General features: G+C 42.3%; 1 pseudogene; it reads right to left on the bottom strand.

The window, feature by feature from the left end:
* Positions 1 to 2,416: 2,416 nt before the first annotated feature.
* On the bottom strand, positions 2,417 to 5,937 carry LOC108178679 (large ribosomal subunit protein eL33-like; annotated as a pseudogene).
* Between the last annotated feature and the right edge of the window lie 254 nt (positions 5,938 to 6,191).

Below are 6,191 nucleotides of genomic sequence, written 5' to 3' on the forward strand. Positions count from 1 at the left end.
GTGGCCCGGGAAGGCAGTGGAGGATGGCCCAAGTGCTTGGGCCCTGCACCCCATGGGAGACCAGGAGAAGCACCTGGCTCCTGGCTTTGGATCGACGCAGCTTGGGCTGTGGCTGCCGTCTGTGGGGTGAACCAACGGAAGGAAGACCTTTGTCTCTGTCTCTCTCTCTAACTCTGTCAAATAAATTTAAAAAAAATTTTTTTAAATTGAGTTAATTAAAAATCTTGTACTTGCTACTTTGACTATAATAGGCTATTGTTGAGAAAATCTGAGTCCATTGTTGCAGACTGTCCATGAATCCTCTCAATAGGCTTTTCAGACTTAATCTTCTATCACCATCATCCAGCTAAACAAAAATATTCACCATCTCCAGACTACAACATGTCCTCTCTACCAGCTTTGCCTAAAATATACTCTTTGGGGCCAGTGCTGCAGCGCAGCAGGTTAAGCCACAGCCTGAAAAGCTGGCATCCTACATGGGCACTGGTTCCAGTCCTGGCTGCCCCATTTCTGATCCAGTTTCCTGATAATGCACATGAGAAAGCAGCTGAAGATAGCCCAAGTGCTTGGGCCCCTGCCACCCACATGGGAAACCCGGAAGAAGCTCCTGGCTTCTGTCTTTGGCCTGGCCCAGCCCTGGCAGTTGTGGCCATTTGGGGAGTGAACCAGTGGATAGAAGATCCCCAACCCTTCTGTGTGTTTATGTAAGTAACTCTGCTTTTCTAAATTTTCTAAATTTTCTAAAAATATACTCTCCTTTCTGTTTATGGTGTTCTACTAGCTCTTCAAGAATTTTCTAAGTTTAAAGTAAATTCTGTATCTTCCACCCAAGAAATGTGTGTTTCTCTTCTGTCAGATGAGATTTCCCATGCTTGGGAACCCTGTGGACATATTACACAACTCCAGGGAGCATTCATCTTATATCTCCTTTTCTTTCCTTTTCTCCCCTATGAAATGGAACGTTCCCCTATGGGAAGGACCATTTCTTCTGTGTCTACATGCACTGCAATGGTATCACCTTGACTGGGTCAGTGGAATGAATGGGTGAATGGAAGGAAGTGCGATAGATGGATGGGTAGCTCAGTAAGAAACTGATGCATGGATGGAGGATGAATGAATAATAAATGGATAATAAATGGACGGGGAGATGAACAAGTATACGGATGAGTGAATGGATCTGTGAATAAAGATAACAGCAGTATAGGACTCACTTTTTGCTAACATTTTATCCCCCAAAGGCATAAATTACTCAAGGGTCACATTCAATTAGCAACCATTTTACCATTCCATGCCTTATTAGAACTCTAATATCCCTTCCCATCATATCATGAATTAGGACAGAATTTCTTCTACTTACCAGTAAGATTGGTTTTTCCCAAATTTATACATCAACCTTCTTTTGAAATAATTTGGTCTATTTAAAAATACAGGAGGATATCAATGACATATTTTTATTAAATATATTTTATATTTTTAATCACGTAAATACAGTGTGTTTATAGAGAAAAACCAAACCTTCCTATAAAAAAGGGAAATAGATAATTTTTCACATTTATAGTTTAAGAAAGTATCATGGAACTGTGGATTTCAAGTGCAAAATTTGACAATTATCTGAAGAAAGGGAACTACTATATTTAACGTTTATTATTTTCTTTTTAAAGATTTACTTATTTATTTAAAAGTCAGAGTTACAGAGAGACAGAGGGAGAGACAGAGACAGAGACAGAGGGAGCAGGAGAGGGAGCGGGAGCAGGAGCAGGAGCGGGAGAGGGAGAGATCAATCTACCGGTTCACTTCTCAGATGGCCACCACTGCCAGGGCTTGGCTGGGCAGAAACCAGGAACCAGGAGCTTCATCTTGGTCTCTCACATGGGTGCAGGAGCCCGAACACTTTGGCCACCTTCTACTGCTTTCCCAGGCCACTAGCAGGAAGCTAGATAGGAAGTGGAGCTGCCAGGACATGAACTAGCACCCATATGGGATGTTGGCATTGCAGTTGGCAGCTTTATACATTACACCACAATGCTGGCCCCTATTAATTATTTTTCATCTACTTGAAAGGTAGAAGGAGAGAGAGAGAGAGAGAGAGAGAGAGAGAGAGAGAGAGAGAGAGAGAAAGCAATCTTCTATTTGCTGCTAGTTCACTCCCCAAATGGTTTCCATGGTCAGGGCTGGATCAAGATGAAACCAGGAGGCACATGGGTGGCAAGGGCCCAAGTACTTCTGCTGTGTTCTCAGGCACATTAGCCGGGATCTGGATTGGAAACAGAGGAGTTGGGACTTGAACTGATGTCCCAATATGAGATGTCAACAGACATTATAGGCTGCAGCTTAATCCACTGTGCCACAACACCACTACTTCGGATTTTTTTTTACAAGAGAACAAATCCATTTTATTTATTCACTTTTCAATAGCTTAAATCCTTGAGGGGTACAGCATCACATGGCTTCTGTGTCCAGTGGCCTTCACAGGAAGGTTGCTTCAGAATTTGGCACAAACCATGCCACTGTTTCCCTGAGCATGAGTTACCTGTCCCTAGGTTACTCTGGTTTTGTTAGGTCTGCTGCCAGCAGTCACTGTGTTGTTCTTTGCTTTGCACACATAAGCATACCTCTTGCCCAAGTAGAACTCAGTTTAAACTTGAGCATAAACACTTTAAATTTTAAGAAGTTCCATGTGCTCTTTTTTGTTCCGGAGACCTCGCTTATAGCCAGCAAAAATGTCCTTGCACCACAGTCTTCCAGACTTCTAGAAGTCCTGTTCCCAACAGCCCTCCACAGGCTCAAAAATGGTGGAAAGAGGTAGCCCCTTAAGAATTTCTTAAAGTGGGATGTTAATTTGAGAATCACCTTTATGGAGGTGGTTGTTAAAAACAGTCATATGTTAATACTGAGAGACCTCACATATAAGAAAGATAAGAGGAAGGAACAGATATTGTTCAAATGATTGGCCTCTAAATTTACTGAACTCCATCTTCAGTGTTAGAAGCATCAAAGAAGTAGGTTTGATTCCTGTGTCAAGTGAGTCCTGCCAGGAAATCATAGACAGACACAGAAATAGGTGAGAAAGGTGTGCTGCACAATTAATGTCTAGGAAAGATCAGGAGGGGGGCACAGCAGAATTGGCTGGGATGGGCCTTGACAACTATGACAAAGCTGTCACCAATCTAACTGGGAGTGCTGGGGCAATGATGGCCCATTAGAAGAGTCCCCCATTGGGCAAAAATGAGTGGGTGCACATGATCTTCCTATCCTGAATGTTTGGCTGAGGGCTACCCGGAAGGAACACGGCCTCAGTTAGAAAGTTAGATGAGGGACAGGCCTTTGGCCTAGTGATTAACATGCTGTTTGGGACCCCCACATTTCATTGCAGAGTACCTGGGTTTAAGTGCTGACTCCACTCCCCACTCCAGCTTCCTACTGATGCACACCCTGGGGTGATACAAGTGATGACTCAAATTGGGTCCCTGCCCACTTCGTGGGAGACCTGGATTGGGTTCCCAGCTCCCAACTTGGGCCTGGCCCAGGCTTGGCTTGTGCAGGCCCTTAGGGAGTGAATCACTGCATAGGAGCTCCCTGTTTCTCTTTCTCTCTATCTCTGACTCTCAAGTAAATAAAATGTGTAAATAAAAATTAAAATAAAGAAGGTCAAAGTACATCTTGAAGGTACTTAACATCTGGAGAGTCTCAGCTAGCTATACTCTTTGTAACTGAACAACATGTTTTGTCTCAAAGGGAGACCCAAACAGTGCATCTCTGTGGATGCCATGGCTCCTCTGATGAAATGGTTCTGGAAAGAGAGCATCACTCAGAAGCAGAAGAAGAGCAATAGCTGAGCTCACTCGATTTCTCACCCAAACTCAAGCTTACTATGACAGGTTTGTAATCTCTCTGTCTCTTAATTTTCTTAGCAATGAAGGGGTGGGAGATCTATTTGAGATATAAAAGGTACTTTCTCAAGTACTTTGAGAAATCCTATGGAATTAGAATGGGATTAAGAGCATAGAATCAGGGCCAGGTTGCCTGAGTTTGAAACCAGGCTTTAGCACTGACTAATTGTGTAATCTTGGGTGAGCTACAAAAACCTCTCCTAGCCTCAATTTCCCCATCTTTGAAATGAGACTAATAGTTTCTACCTAATAGGGTTCAAAATCCAAAGAGATAGAAAGCATTCAGAATAGTGCCCGACATGTAGTGAATACTCAGCAAATGCTAGTTTGAGATCTTATGCTCCTACATATGTGAGGGTACTTTTAAAAGTTTGTGGAAGCAGACTCATAAGAATGGCAGATGTCCTAAACAACACTCTGGCCTCAGAATCAGCCCTTAAGGCCTTCGGATCTGGCTAAAAAGCCCATGAGAGTATTTCAGGCATGGAAAACCAAGACACTATGGCAAAAAAAAAAAAAAAAGAAAAGAAAAATGACCTAAATGAAAGATCTTTGTGAGATCCCAGCAGAAAGAAGGGGCCATCAAAGAAGGAGGTACCTTTCTCTGAAGGAAGGAGAGAACTTTCACTTTGACTATGGCCTTATCTAAATAAGATCGGAATTGGCGAACTCAAGAGGCTTCCATAGCCTTGGCAGCTCATGACAAGAGCCTCAGGTGATTACTGATGCCATAAACAAGAGTGTCAATTGTTAAATCAACAACAGAAGTCACTGTGCACTTACTCCCCATGTAGGATCTCTGTCCTTAATGTGTTGTACTATGTGAATTAACAGTATAACTAGTACTCAAATAGTACTTTATACTCTGTGTTTCTGTGTGGATTCAAACTGTTGAAATCTTTACTTAGTATATACTAAATTGATCTGTATATAAAGATAACTGAAAATGAATCTTTATGTGAATGGGATGGGAGAGGGAGTGGCAGATGGGATGGTTGTGGGTGAGAGGGTGGTTATGGGGGGAAAAAGCTGCTATAATCCAATAGTTGTACTTTGGAAATCTGTATTTATTAAATAAAAAAAAAACTTTGTGGAAAAATGGAACAAAAGGACAAGTTTATTTGGTGCAAAATTTTTGAAAATCCTTGCATACATTTTTTTCAAAATGCATTTTCCATGAACCCTTGTCATGGGTTACCCTTGTCATGGGTTGTATATGGTTACCATATACAAACGCTCTTTAACAGACCTGGGGTTTAGAATGAAAATGTAAGGGGTGAATGTGCCCCCAGCTAGACTCAGTGGCAGCTATATCTAAGGAGAACCTTCAAGGCTGCTTTTCGTGTGTACTGGTTTCTGGGATGGGGTGAAGTGTGGTTTTCTTCCACAGCAGTTTGTGCTGTTTCTGGATTGCCTTGTGACTGAAGCCTCCCTTCATTCCTTTTGTGATCTGATTGTTTTCACCTCAATGATTTTTTAAATTGAAAGTTCAAAAAAATTATTGAGTTCTGCTTCCCCGACCATTGGAAGTCGCTGAGTCTCAGACAAAAATGCTCCAGAAGCCCATAAACACCATCACCTGCTATAATCGGCTCAGAGTTATTAACTTTCGATTCTTTTATTTTGTAAACTTGGCAAGCAGACCTTTGTTGCTATAGACACAATGAGGGCTCACCCTTAAGTCGGCCTCTGAGCTCGGGAGGTCTGGCCAACCTCTTCTCCAAGGCAGGATTCCCACATTTTCTGGCCTATGATTAAGGAAGGCTAATTGATTCCAATGGTATAAAACCCAGAGAGGAGGACTATTGTTAATCATAATCCTGAGAAGGAGAGTTTACAAATGAAAGAAGAGTGGCTGTTTCTAAATGACTACAGTGAGGTCTTTCTAATCCCAACAGAGCAGGATGGTTGTTCATTTTTAAATGTGGCATCTCACTGTTGGGAAAGGGGTACAGAAGTGGGGTTAGGACAAGGAGTGGGGCATGACACAGGGAAATGGAAAATATATCAAGCCTTGCTCCCATCTTACAAAAAGCCTCTTTGCCATGAGACCGGAAGTGGGGGCATGTTCACTGTTGCTAAGAGTCACCCTGAAGTCTAGCAGTGTTTTCAGCAAAAAGTCGCATCATTTGCTTCATGTTTCCGAGAGGATGTGCTTCATCTTGTTTATTGAGAAAGGAAGCACAGTTGAGGTCCTGTCACCATTGGGAACCAGTGAATTTCTGCTTCTCTCTATTCCATATCCTAAATTACTTTGATATTAAAGAAATGTGACTGTAGACATGAGACAGGAACTGAGCA

This window comes from Oryctolagus cuniculus, chromosome X (genome assembly GCF_964237555.1).
Source record: "Oryctolagus cuniculus chromosome X, mOryCun1.1, whole genome shotgun sequence".
In the NCBI taxonomy this organism is placed as follows: domain Eukaryota; kingdom Metazoa; phylum Chordata; class Mammalia; order Lagomorpha; family Leporidae; genus Oryctolagus; species Oryctolagus cuniculus.